General features: G+C 47.0%; 1 protein-coding gene across 4 annotated transcripts in view; it reads left to right on the forward strand.

Annotated features, from left to right (window-relative positions):
• The window catches only part of LOC135396642 (uncharacterized), a 502,925-nt gene that overhangs the window by 314,379 nt on the left and 173,562 nt on the right, over positions 1 to 14,984 (forward strand). The gene's annotated exons all lie outside the window — the stretch shown is intronic.

Below are 14,984 nucleotides of genomic sequence, written 5' to 3' on the forward strand. Positions count from 1 at the left end.
AGTCGTAAATCCTGACCCTATCCCCTCCTTATCCGTGTTTTGAAGCGGCGCGCCAGTTTCAGCTTCCTTGATCAGATGGCAGTGCGGATTATACGACCGTGCAGGATAGGTGGCTGGGTTTAAGGGTTTAGGTGGGTTAGTCCTAACGTGCTTGCTTTACCGGTATTGTCTCCGCATGACTTTGAGGATGAGTGATAGGATGAGGGTCGTTCACAGGTTCCTTCCGTTTACGATTCTCAGCAGGGCGGATATAAGGTTGAGGTTTAGTGGGGCGTCGGATGGCGGCGTGAGGCATTCCTAATCCTGGAAAGAAGAAGGATGCCCTATTAAGGCTCTTAACTATAAAACAGAAGTGTGGACGAGATTACCAAGTCTCGGCCTTCAATCAAGGCGTAACCTTTCGGGTTTTCTCGACAATGCAGCGTACAAAGAATGCAACGCGGATTCTGACACTAGTCAAAGTGCAACGCTAGCATATAATAAGTCTCACGTTTATCCGTGTCGAAAGTGCGCTTGACCACATAACAGACTCAAGAATGATCACTGCGCGAGATAACCCTGGGGGGGGGGGGGGATATATTTATTAGACGAAAGGAAAAAAAACGGAAGAAAGGTCAGCCAAACGGGACGTCAGCTTGCTATTCTGCAACAACAAGAAAATTAATGAAGATGAAGAAAAAATAAATAAAAAGAAAAGAAGAAGAATGAAGATGAAGAAAGAAGGACAAAATAAATAAAAGAAAATAATGAAGAAGAAAGAAAAGAGGAAGAATGAAGATGAAGAAAGAAGAATAGAACCCTGATTCGAGGAGAAAGCAAGCACTGACCATTCCCGTAAACTCAGAGTGTCAGAAAAAGGCGTATGCCTGCCATTTTTCAACAAGTCACGAGAGAGAACGGTGTAATTCGGACTGGTGATCGGTTATGCGCTTTTAACACGGTGAAGTACTGTTTTTGGAGTGTAGGGGGTATAGCGGATTACCAAGTTATGTGTTTGACGCCACAGCAAACTGCAGTGAATATCGACGTATTGTCTTATATTTTTCAGTGTAATGCATTCGATACGCCCTTCCAGATGGTGTACGCTTTCCTGCAGAACACATACCCTACAACATTAGGTGCGAATCGTGGAAGCCACCTCAGTACGTCTTTTCGTCTACGACACTGCCTAATGCGACATGCATGGTAGACCCGAGTGGCCGTCCGGAAATGGCGATCACCCTCTTCCGGCACGCGGACAGTCGTCACTTTGCGAAGTCACTTTAGCGAGTGGCTCCAATGCTGCCATATTCCCGCGAGATTCGCACCCGCACAGCCACGGCTTACGCTCTAGTTCTCGGACATCTCATTGTTCGGCTGAAAAAACGCCGGAAACGAATATGACTGCACAGGAAAGGTCCTCCTCAGCTTCCGTTTCCGATGGCCAGTTTCACGGCACCATCTCGAAAGCTCCCTCGTTCCAGAGACCAACGAATGGCTGACACCGGTAACGATGGGACGTTAAAAATAAATACGAGTAGCTGCGACAAACATCACGTCCTTAGCTTTGTTGTGACGTCACTTGTACGTGACTTCTTGATTGGTTGGCCTTCTCTGGGGACAGAGCTGCCAATTGCGCGCATCGGTGATTTGACCGCCAGCTAAGACGGACGTGGTGGAGTAGATGTATCAAATTGAGGATGGCAGAGCTGAGTAGCCTTTTCGCCTTCTTTTGTGCCATCATAGTCAAGGAGGCATGAGGTTAACTTTTGGGAGCCAACGTTTCGTTTTTCCCGTAAACGTAGTCATTGGTGCCCCATACTTTTTCTTTTTTCCTGGGAATCGCGAGCCGCCGTAGCGGTGGCTAACCTTTCCCTCCTATTTTTTTATATACTAAACATATCAACCCCCCCCCCCCCCCGGTTAACTGTGCAAGAATCCATCGAATTATGTGTTTAATCGAAACTCCGTTTGGGCAACCAGATATTATAAATAAACGAGCTAGTTGGTACAGGTCCATGATGGGGATAGCAAGCAAGACAAACATAACCACACGACATAAGCTGAAGGTGGAAGGGGATAAAGAAGAACGCAACGAGGAGCCCGGAGAGCTAGAGATGAACTTACTAAGCGTATCAAGACGGGCTAGTGGGTTAGCCGGGTTCTTAGACGGCCGGCTAGCTTATGTTGTGTGCACTGCTTGCTCTCCCCATCATGGTCGAACATGTAGCTCTACAAGTGGCGGCAATTAGGACTTTACGATGAGATTTTTGAAGAGATTTTGACAATCACTGCGGACAGGTATTGCTTGAAGTTTTTTACTGTTTTTTTAATTCACTGACACATTGCTCGTACACTCATGAAATGTGGGTCTACGAGGCCGCAGCCTGAAGTTTGGATGAAATGAAGCAAACCATGAGATGTTAGATTAGCACGTGGATGGGAGGAAAACTGCTGTCATCCGACATAGATATACGGTACAAGAAAAAAAAAGAAAAAAAAGAAAAGTCAACTTTCCCCTCGCTGTTTGGAACAACAACAACAACTTTATTGCGAGATGATGAATGGGGAGTTTCATCGCCACGGGCGATGCTTTACCCCTACTAGGACTAACGTACATATTACGAGATTATTGAGTCAGCAACTATTCCAAAGCAAAATTTCATTCGAGAAGGCTCTTCTGGTGCACTTTCTAAAACGAACTTTACTTCCGAGCAACTTCAGGGCAACGACTGCTCTGGACGATGGCTTTCTTATTGTTGATTCGAGAAAAAAGCAACGATAACGTTATCACTCTAAACCGCACGTGGTTGCCTTCAAACACGTTATGTGGCCGACAAAGTTATGTTTTTAAGGAATACGCTGGGACGCTCTCGACATACAGAAAAGTAGGCTTACGCTATTCACCCTTTCACTGTTTATAAACAGAAGGCACAACCGGAAGTTGTCTAGGGTTCCCAGCGTCAACGGCTAATGTAACACCACGCCTTGTCACTCATTTGAGGTAAATCCTTTCACTATTTGTAAACAGTGAAAGGGTTTAACTGAGATGAGTGACTCGGCGTGGCGCTGCATTAGCCGTTGACGCTGGGAACCATAGACAACTTCCGGTTGTGCCTTCTGTTTAGAAAGGGTGAATAGAGACTTGACCGTATATAACATGCTCAAGGGCAACCACTCCAGGTAATATAGCTATATAACTTCTGACTTCATGAGAGTGCGAGGCGTTCGCCATTTTGTGACCATTGTGCTGAATGCAAAGTGCTCTAAAAAGGAGTGCTCCCCCATTTGGGAGAGATCGACATCTGTCTGAGGAGCGCCTTGTGTGAATCTGTCGCGTACAGTGACACATTCCTAACACAGAGTTTCACCGCATAACACGCTCCAAGCCAACCATCATCACTAATGACATCGTTCTCTCCCATGATTTGTTGAAAATGGGAGGCGTACGCCTCTTTGAGACAATTATGCAGCTATGGCAGTTGAGTCATTTCATGCCAAATCACCCAAAGGTCGTGCTCGACCCCCTCAGTTTTGTTTCCAAAAATTATCATGGACTCCTTATTGCAAATAAAGACACTTTCCCGAGTTTTACTGGACAATGTTGAACTGTTGTCGATTTAGGCGGGGTCAAAGTTCGTCAGAATCGCGAAAACCATGCTACGAAAAAAGTTACCTACTGAGCAGGGTTTTGAGTCTAGGTGGACTTTAGTGACATAGAATGAAAGAGCGTGGCCCTAACATTCTGCCAATATCAAGTTCTTCCCTCGTGTTTCATTTTCGGCCAGCGAAACAGGGCTGCTTTTTGGTGCTATTTCTTACAACTTTGCGCCTTGCTAAGGGCATTTTTCGCACAAGCTGGAAGGAACAAAGAAATTCAGTGTGTTCTGTACCTTCCATACTTCAAAATCATATGTTTTGAAGACCGACCACACAATACTTTTTGCCCCATTTAATCCCAAATGCCGTACTTTTGGTAAAGTTGGCCGTTTTCAACGCCAGTTTTGAAAATGAAGCGGTCGGCCGAGAACAATCCAAATAGATGGAGTTGACAGATTAATATCTATACTAAAGCATATAAAAAAATTGAGAAGGTATTTTTTGATAAGTGCGAGAAAATAACTTTTATATCCCATCCACTCTACACATAGTTACGCTGAACGGCGCACGGGTGGGTCGCGAGGCTTGGTTCGGATAACGTTTTTCCGTGTGGTGAAGTTTTCCTATCCCTTATGGAGAACCAGAACAGACATTATATTCAGCTAAGTCACATCTATGCTACTACCGCGTACTAGCCCGAGACGTTCATGTGGTGCTTGCTAATCTATCCACACTGAACAGCTGGCTGCTGATGATTACCCAAGCAGGCTGGAATGATAAAAACAGTTTATTTGCAATTCAGACTGTCTGCATATTTTATTTTCGCGATTGTAACAGTTTGAAGTAAGAGCAAAAAGATACCCACGTAAATGAATGCACAACGATTTCATTATTATTTCATATTTTCTTTTCAAACGTTAAAAAGCAAAGGCGACCGTTGGTAGGGTATCTCATTAGAAGAGACCACTACAATTTCTTCTGTACGACGAAAAGATAGGTCTTGAACGCTGCTCCGACTGGAGTTTCCGTGTGTGCCACGCACTTTCATACCGCAGTCCTTCATTTTGCACGCGCGCATTTGCTGACGTTTCTACTTCGGCCATTGTTCAACACAACGACTTCAGCAAGAAACTTGGAGCAATAACAACCTTTTTGATTACCCGTCATGCATCACATGTGAGAAAGACGATCATAAACTAATCAGCTGAGCCGCGGATGAGCTCTCCTAAGCCGATTTCAAGGCCATGTGTTAAAGGTTACGTGGATGTACAAGCGCGTTTTTGGACGCTGCAATGCAGCAAAAGCTATCCTCTCACAACGTGATCTGCGTTGCTATTAATCATAAGAAACGCGCATTTGAAGGGATAGTATGGTTTGCTCATAATGTACCTTGTGAGTACTTTCTAAAACGAACGAGCGATGTGAAAGCATCGCTGTCGTTTCTCATGACTACCACTTTAAAACGCCGCGAATGAAAGACTCTGAGAAACACCTACTAACAATACTTACCAATGCACTGATAACAATAAAAACTACACATTTGATTAACAAAAGGGCTGGCAAAAACAAGGAAATGCTCATATCCGGCTGCAGGACGCGGCTTGTGAAACATAGAGGCACGCGATCTGTTCGCGCGCCTCACAGCGCAGGGAGCCGTCTCGTGCGGCCCTCGCGTAACCTTGTGGGACATAAAAAATATTTGCTCGCCCTTATCAAAAAGTACCTTCTCAATTTTTTTATATGCTTTAGTAGAGATATTGATCTGTCATCTCCATCTATTTGGATTGTTCTCGGCCGACCGCTTCATTTTCAAAAACGGCGTTGAAAACGGCCAACTTTACCAAAGGTACGGCATTTGGGATTAAATGGGGCAAAAAGTATTGTGTGGTCGGCCTTCAAAACATGTGATTTTGAAGTATGGAAGGTACAGAACACGCTGAATTTATTTGTCCCTTCCAGTTTGTTCGAAAAGTGCCCTTAGCAAGGCGCAAAGTTGTAAGAAATAGCGCCAAAAAGCATCCCTGTTTCGCTGGCCGAAAATGAAACACGAGGGAAGAACTTGATATTGGCAGAATGTTAGGGCCACGCTCTTTCATTCTATGTCACTAAAGTCCACCTAGACTCAAAACCCTGCTCAGTAGGTAACTTTTTTCGTAGCATGGTTTTCGCGATTCTGACGCGCTTTGACCCCGCCTAAATCGACAACAGTTCAACATTGTCCAGTAAAACTCGGGAAAATGTCTTTATTTGCAATGAGGAGTCCATGAAAATTTTTGGAAGCAAAACTGAGGGGGGTCGAGCACGACCTTTGGGTGATTTGGCCTGGAATGACCCAGTTGTCACAAAAAGGCGTACTTCCCGCGTTTCCACAAATTAGGATTGATAACGGTATCATTCTGTGCAATGGTTGGCCTTCACCACGTTATATTCCGTCTCGTACGGTGCACTCTTACAGCAGAACTTTACCACATAACATAACTGTATATAGTGAAAGGTAGGTAGGTGACTCGGTGTCTTTCAATATATAGCGGGTTCAGGTCCTTGCGCAACCAGAGGACGGGAGTTCAAGAGTTGTACTTGCACATAACTTCATTTTCATATTTCACATCTCATGTTTCTCGTGTAACGGGGTAATGTACTGCTCTCAAGCGGTGAATCACCTCAGGCCATAGTCATGATTTATTTGTTGTTGTTCAATATAGAGCGTGAGAATTTCCGATGCGCTTTAATCATAAGCATTTAGAATCGATCCTTACTGCGGAAAATAAATGAGGAAATAAAATAAATGGAGAAACGAAGACGACTGAAGTAAAGAAAGAAAGGAAGAAAAGGACACCAATTGGCGTTTCGTAACGTCCCTTGCACAACACATCGTGGCTTTGACATTTTAATCGAAACCGCTCCCTACATAGAATGGGAAAAAAGATGTCATAAGCGAGGCAAGAAATAACCATGGCCACCCTCCTTTCAACAAAAGACGAAGGAGAAATGGACGTGCGAAACGGCCAACGTTGTGGAGAAACGTGTCTCGAATACAACGCGAGCTGGTCACAATGAAGGCCCCACTCTGAGCTTTCCCCGATGGAGATTCCCTCTGGCCTTGCCCGCGTCCCTTCTCTAGTCCATTCCATCTAGTCCATTCCAGAGCCGTATTTTTTTTCCGGATGGAATTCATGCAACGTGAGAGTTGGCGAGTGACTGAGTTGAAGTACTGGTTTATGTTTGCACAACTGCAAAAAGGGTTACGTTGTGTTGTCGGTGATTTCACGTTCAGGAATTCGGCACGAAATATGAAGAGCTTGTAAACGTTGAAACATGACAAGGATTACCGACGTCAGGGTCTGATAGCTACGCATGTCCTATAGTGCTCCCCGTACCTTTTTATGGCCATGTCCCTTGTATGTCAGGACGCAACTACTGCTACTGCACGACAACGATTGCATTGTGCATTTTGCCACCGGAGTGCAGTGCATGTACCCCACTCCATGATACGTGAAAAATATTTGAATGAAGTAGGAATAAGCGACATGTTCCCAGGTGGGTTGAAAAAAAAAATATACATAATGTGGACAATAGCAGAAACCACGACGTGTCACTAAAGCGCCAGAATCAAACAATCACATGGTTTTCAGAAGCTCCAACTTCGACAAGTGAACGAAGACGCCGACGATGTTGCACAGAATTTTGACAACGGCTTAGCCAGGATGAATGACCTCACGGTGATGCTAGTCAAGCGAGCACGAATTACTCAAAGCTCTCTCCTCACAGCTGTCGGTCCCCGTCAATGTCCTGCGACGGATGGGGCCCTACCTGCACCGACCTTAAGCTCGTCCACACCTCCCTGGTGACCGGAACCCTGAGGTACAGCCTCCCAGTCCTCCATGCCGTAATCAAAGCCAATGAACGCGAGCTCCTCAACATCCAGGTCCGCAGGCTGCGCGTCTGCCTGGGTGTTCCCAAAACGTCAGAGACATACCTGGTCCTAGCAGAGGGCAAGGAGTCTCCAGCACACATTCTGCGCGACCTGGAAACCCTTCGCGCCTACTCAGGATACCTTACTCGTCATCCCGCCCACCACTTGCGGGAAATGGACCATGACTGCCCTGCGTCGGCATTCGGTGCCGCTGTAAGGCGACTGAAGGTATCGGTCCCATCAACTGCGTCTACTTCGCCTTACACACCCCACCAATGTGGTCCATGGTCACACCCACTGTGTACACACATATCCTTGGCATCACGAGCAAAAACGACCATCCCCCACCTGTCCTGCGCTACCTCGTGCTGGAGCACCTGGACGCCCTACACAGCCAGCGACTGCAAATATATGCCGACGGCTCGGTCTCCGCGGGCGTCTCCACAGCAGCACTCTTCCACCCTTCCGAAAACATCGAACAAGCCTTCAAGCTTCTCCACGAAACGTCGTCCACCGAAGCGGAGCTTGTAGCCATTCACGAAGCACTGAAGCTTGTATCCTCTCGACCACCTGGAAGCTGCACAGTCCTCACAGACGGCAAGTCGGCGCTGGAGGCACTGTCTTCGTCACCTCCAGCCACTCCGTGTGGTTTCAGTGAGTGCCAAGCCACATTGGCTTGCCGGGAAACACACGTGCCGACGCAGGAGCGAGGCGCGCTCATGGCGCAGCTGTGTGCAACACTGTCATCCCGTTATCACCCTCCGTCTGCCGCATACACATCCGACGGCGCGTTTCCTTCGACACCCGCCTTTTCATGGAAAACACTGTCGCAGCCAATGCCTTCCTCCACCGCATTGACCCGAAGATGGCCTTCACTGTGTCGCTACGGCTGTCTCGAAAGGAAGAGTCAGCTCTCCATCGTCTTCGCCTGCATGTTGCCCGTACTCCACCGTTCCTGTTCAAGATCAAGCAGCGTCTCTCTTCGGCGTGCCCCTCCTGCTCCACCGACGCCGACACCCATCATTTACTCTTGACCTGTCCAAGATATGCCGCTCCTCGGACTGCACTCACGCACCGCCTATCTGCCCTGGGGCACAGAGACCTCTCTTTGGCCACCCTACTGGGCCCTGTAGGGCAGAAGCAATGGGCTGTTACCAGAGCGCTATTACGCGGTGACTCTGGGCTCCTAGACTGCCTCTGAGCGATCGTGCACTCATGCCCCCCCTGCTGCCCATGTGCCGCTTGCGTCTTTTTCCTTTTCTGTTTCTTTTTTCTTTTTTTACAAGGAATAGCAGGTCGACTTCTGTCTGGCTGACCTTTCCTTTTTGCCTGCCTTTTTTTTTTTCGTAGTAAACATGTCCTCCCCCCCCCCACGAATTACTTGTCTCGTCATTTTGTGCATGTCACAAAAACAACTTTATTTTGATGATAGTCTGTTTGTAAGGACGTGCTTGCCATGACACGCTGCTGTTGGAGCATAAGCTTGTATCACTGTATCCGATCCAGTGATTAAATTACCCAGTAAAACCAACATCAAGGCGGAATTTGTGCAGAAGAAAGGTGAAAGAGCATGATAAACGAAAAATGACGACGTCTATCTATACACTCTAAAAGCAGAGCTTCATCGCATAGCACGCTGTGCGCCAACCATTGCCACGAATGATAGGGTTATCGCTTCTAATTAGAGGAGAGAGGGGGCGTACGCCTTTTTGTGGTAATTTGGATATATGGTAATTGCCACAAGAAGGCGTACGCCTCCGTCTCTCCTCGAATCGAAAGCGATAACCCTATCATTGGCGGTAATGATTAGCGCGCACTACGTGCTATGCGGTGAAGTTCTGTTTTTAGAGTGTACCGAATACATGAGAGACTTGTTTATGACACACACCCCGGCGCACATCAGATCATTTTGTCCTGCTTGGCGGAAGCGGTCAGCGCATCCACGTGTGAAGCTCGGTATGTATTTTCATATATACAGGGTGTCTCAGTTAAATCCCCGGGCTAAATAATTCGCGAACGGGTGCACCAACCTAAGAACTTTCATTTTTACAGGTATCTGGCCGATACCTACAAGCCGCACACCGTGTGAATGGGTGCGAGGGGCTCATTATTTCAATAAAAATTAAAATGAGCTTCGTGAAAAACATCGCACGCAGTGTGCCAACCATTGCACGAACGATACACTCTAAAAACAGAGCTTCACCGCATAGCACGCTGTGCGCCAACCATTGCCACGAATGATAGCGTTATCACTTTTGATTCGCGGGGAGAGGGGGGCGTACGCCTTTTTGTGGCAATTTGGATATATGGTAATTGCCACAAAAAGGCGTACACCTCCCCCTCTCCTCAAATCAAAAGCGATAACCCTATCGTTCGCGACAAGTTCGACAACGATTGGCGCACTATGTGCTCTGAGGCGAAGTTCTGTTTTTAGAGTGTAGGATTATCGTTTCTGGTTCGGAGAGGGTGAGCACGCCTTTTTGTGTCAATTTGGATTATGTAATTGACACAAAAAGGCGTACGCCCCCTCTCTTCGAATCAGAATCGATAATCCTATCATTCGTGGCAGTGGTAGGCGCACTGCGTGCTATGCGGTGAGAGGGAGAGAGAGAGATACATGATGACGATGATATGGGGATGACTATGCGGTGAAGTTCTGTTTTTAGAGTGGAGAGTAACACTTTATCAAAGTGGCGATGGTCTCGAATGCGGCATCTTCACAGCAATTCGTCACTAAGTGTTCGTCGTTCGACAAATATGGGGGAAACTTCTGCTTTTGGTGAAATGATCGTAAAGGCAGTGGGCATCTTCGCGACAATTTGTAAGCCGTCACTTTCTGACAAATATACAGATTTACTAGATAAGATGGCGTACACGCAGGCAACCTAGTTAAGTTGTTTAGGGTCAGACTATAGTGTATGCTAGCCTAAGTTGGTTTTGGTTAAATCCCATATGAGAAAAACCTGAGCGCATATGCGAAAAAAAAAAATGCAGATGACACAACGACAGCTCACCTGTCTTTGTGCCATCCTGCTTTCTGCCACTCAAGCCCAGGCAGAAATTTAGAGAGAGGCCCAGATCGAAAGTTGCAAGGATGTGCGATTCCCGTGAATCTGAGAGGTCCTCGCGTACCTATAGGTGCGTTGCCTCCGACCCCTGGGCAGGATAATTCTCCCCCGTGCACAGACACATGCACAGAAACACAAATGCTAGGTCTGGCACACGGGATTTAGGGGATCAGGGAGCAGCAACTAGGATAGCTGAGGGAAAAAGAAACATGGGAGCGGGGTAGAGGGCTCAGTCCGAGCTCAAAGGATTGCATTTCTTTCTTCGTCATCTTTTGCAAGACGTTGACCCGGCCGAAGGCTCCACATTACGCCTACGATCGTTTTCCTTTCCTTTTCTTTTTTCTTTTTTTTTTACGTTTCTACGTAAAACAACCGCAATTCTAGCTGACGCGTTTGGATCACATTGTGTTATGCCACGTATACAGTGATGTCACGATGTATGCGGAGGGATAACTTATGCAGTGTGTGGTCCTATTCACTGTGGCGCTTTCGCAGACTGCGAGATGTTTTGTGTCATTTACCGCGGTAGCTATAGGCAAGGCAATGACGTCCTGTGTCTCAACTGCGAAGCAACCTATGGGACGTGTTCTCACCGTCTCAGAGTGCATCGACGTAACCAGATGTCTCTCTGAAAACAAGAAGTAATAACCAGCAGGCTGGTGTATCGACGAAGTTGGGGACATGACATGGGTAACATCTATCAAGTTCTTGTGTCCACTGTCCTCCGCAAGCTGAAGTTCACGTTATCCACTTCTACAGCTGTCTATTGTTAAACTTCTCAGGCCGCGGTACAGCCCTGATAGACGGATGCAAGGTATACTTCTTAGTATACGCGTAGTAGCGGCTCGGTAACGGACTTCTTAGTTTCGCGACCATTACTCATCCACTCTAATCGCCATCTCATTACCTCCGATTGCACTGGGACAGTGGATAACAGTTCCACGTCACCATCATTACTGTGTACCTGTGTTTGTGCTCGCATGTTGCGCAGTAGAACTGCCGCTGCCATATTAGGTCAGTTTCGGCAGAAGACACCCCAAACAGCGTAATATACTGAAATATCAAGTATATGGGGGTGGGTGGCAGGTGTGTTGCCAGTGCGGCGCTACGTTTCTCAGTGCTAACGAAGAAAACAACCTTGATCTTCCCGTCCACCCGTATGCACTCACACTTTCAGTACATTGGGCTGCTTGTGACTATGTGCTCGGTATCCTTGCGGCCAAAGTAATCACCAGCAATCATGGTCACGTCAGGGCTGGGTCACAGACGCATACACACGCACGCGCTCTCACCCCAGACGTTCAGAAAAGGACGCCGGAAGGGGCCGTTCGCAATTTTGTCGTCATTCAGGTTCAACGGCTACCAACTCTATGTTTGTGTGGAAACTTCGGACTTCGCTGCTGGCAATGGCCTCCCGTATTCAGAAGGGCCGGTGCTTGGAGAAGAAGCACCCTAGGCGGTTGCTCCGTCTTTCTCTGTCTTTATGACATGTACGACGTTGCGCCGAGCGAGCAGATATGGTCACCAGCTGTATGCTATCCGATATAGGCGATGTAGCCGGGCATTCCCTATATTTAGGAACACACATAGAGACCACGAAATAAAAAATAAAAATAAAAAAACGGCGATGTGGTTGGACGCACAATAAACACGAGAGCGCTTCAATGTCAAAAGATATAACAAATGTAGGGACGAGTAAAATTAGACCCAACAATGAACCTGCTCGGGAGGAACAACGAGGAATACACAAAAAGAACAAGAAGGCTGCCATGTCTTCGGCTGCGTAGGAGGGTGGGCGCCTCTCCCCTTGCGCCAGCTGAATCACGTTACTCAGCCCTTTGTTTTTGTCCTGTCATTTGGTTCCTTGCTTCCTGTGTTTCTTGTTCCGATGGCACCTATCGAATGACACGGTGGAACAGAAATGCGCCCGTATGAGAGAGTGTGTGTGTGTGGGGGGGGGGGGCAATGTACTACTATACTGTTTAGGGTCAGGATAATGGACCAGTACGCGAACAGTATTCGGTTAGTCAAACAAGCCTATCTGAAGTCGGGTCCGGAAATATGTACTGTCATTTAGACCTCATACAGACATGCAGAGTTTCCGGTCTGTGCTGCCCGTTTTTAGCGGGCAGCACAATAGCCCATACGAGTCATTGGGGCTGTTCACACCTCCGTGTATTGAAGAGATTCGTCTGTCAGTTCCGTGAAAGCCATTGAATGTCCTCTTCTTTCCGGACCAAACTCCCACATTCAAGACTATGTGGTTGTGAAAAATGGACGATGTAAAACAGCTGCAACACGGATTCGAGATAATTCACCTCAGCTGTGAGTCTCATTATTATATTTTCACAAAATTACCGCAAGCAATGGGACATGCATTTCCCGTCGCCACGATACACACCCGAAACTCTCCATCATCAAAGTAGAGTGTCGTCGTTGTTGGTTCAGCGCATCGGTTCGTCTTTTCAGAAGAAAAATCGAAAGCGACGGTGTACAGAAGGTCTTGGGATCAGACTCCTTCTCTACCTCGAAATGATCGCGGGTTCGAACCCGGCCGAGGACGCCAGCAACTTGGTGGCAGGGTACAAGTTGCTTAGACACGCCGTCTTCCGCGAGGGACGTTAAATACGGGGTGCCGTGTGATGAGCTTTCATCGCACGTTAAAGAACCCTCAGGTGGGCAAAAGCAATCCACAGACCGACCGCTGTGGCGTCGCTCATGATCTCAGTTGTCTCGCGACGTAAACCCCTAATTATTAAATTATTAAATCTACCTCGAAATGGAACATTGTAGAACAGGAGCACCCTGCAGAGATCTGCTGATACCTGCACGTGAAGTATTTAAAAACCTTGTCCAATGACTCTCCATGTCCAATGAAAAAAATTTGTCCATGACTTTCAAAAATACCAACTTTAGTGGTGCATATCATTTACGCATATCAAAAGCAGGAACTGAGCTAGTTAGTACGGTTCATTCTAAATGGTAAAGCGCAAACAAAAGGACAGAGTACGAGGAACCAGACGAGAAGAAGCTTTAGTTTTAGATCAGTAGCACTATCAACCACAGGACGTAGTCACATAGTTCACAGCCATTTGCAAACTGAGGTGGCCCATCACCTTTATTTGCAGACCGGGGGGGGGGGGGATATATTTATTGAGAAGAGAGGAAAGAAAGGGTTGCAGATGGTTGTACCAGCTCCTGCCAGGATCTTATCTGAGCTAGTTTGTCTGACTTAGTAGTTATCTGAGCTGAGTTAGTTAGGTGATATGAACGTAGTCTCAGTTCATATTGCACCACGCAGCGCTAACTATGTCAATCAATCAGCCTGTTCTGATGGTCATGCACATTGTTGAAATATCAGCGTAGTGCAACATATGCTAATTCTCCACTCGCCGTGCTAGTGCCCTCAAGTAGATCGCACTGGAAGGTGGAAGAAAATTGTTTCGTCTTGCACTGGCAACACACCATCATTCCCCCCTCCCGTCCCATTTAGAGAAAACAGAGCTCTCTTTATGTGAAAGAAAGTCACAAAACCAATGATCGTGCAACGCGGCGTCATCCCATAAATTACGCGCACTCCCTTCTTCGCAATAGAGGGAGTGAGGGAACAGAACAGTAGAGCCACTTCCCGGCGACGAGCCGTTATTTCCGCGCTGTAGCGCTGCGATCGACTCTGTCGCGTGCGCTATTCGAGAGCTTCGTATTTCACGCCACCATTGTGTCCAGCTATAGCGACGCTGTACAACAATGTCCGCCTCACACTCTTCGCTTCATTAATCTTTCCCGCTTCTTGCTTTTTGGCCATCTCATATTCTGACGGCGTCATCTTCGTTCTATGGTTCTGCAGCGAAAACAAAGGAACGGGAGATCCTTAAAAATTTTCTTCCCAGAGCCCTGCTTTTTGCGTTTAGGTTAGCAAATTGCGACAAACAATGCCCGCTGATTACGAACGAGTTTTCCCTCGCAGGTGTCGCTGATGTGCATTGTCAGCAGACAAAGACAGGTGGGTGTAACGGAATTCAATGAGATTCCAGTCTGTATAGGTGCACTACGTTTGGTCTCGCAGGTGTGGACTTGAATTTAAGTTTCCCGCGATCTAAAAAAAAAGTTATTTATTTTATTTCGTATTATAAATCAACCTCGCTGGAACTCTCAGTGCGCTAAATGTAAATTCCTTCAGTGAACGTTACGGGCTTCCGTGCATTTTTGGAAAGAAACCGGAAAATTCCATAGTTTCGTATTCTCCAAGAGTAGCTGACGTCATCGACAGTTGCCGTCTCTCTCCTAGCAACGGCGCAAGCGTTCTTTGCTCTTCATTCAACTGGGGTGTACTAGTACACTGCTATACTATACCAGTGTGCTATAGTGTAGAAGCATACACTATATGTCAACTTTGGAAACCTACCAGCAGGAAACGGAAATCG

This window comes from Ornithodoros turicata, chromosome 6 (genome assembly GCF_037126465.1).
Source record: "Ornithodoros turicata isolate Travis chromosome 6, ASM3712646v1, whole genome shotgun sequence".
Taxonomy (NCBI): Eukaryota; Metazoa; Arthropoda; class Arachnida; order Ixodida; family Argasidae; genus Ornithodoros; species Ornithodoros turicata.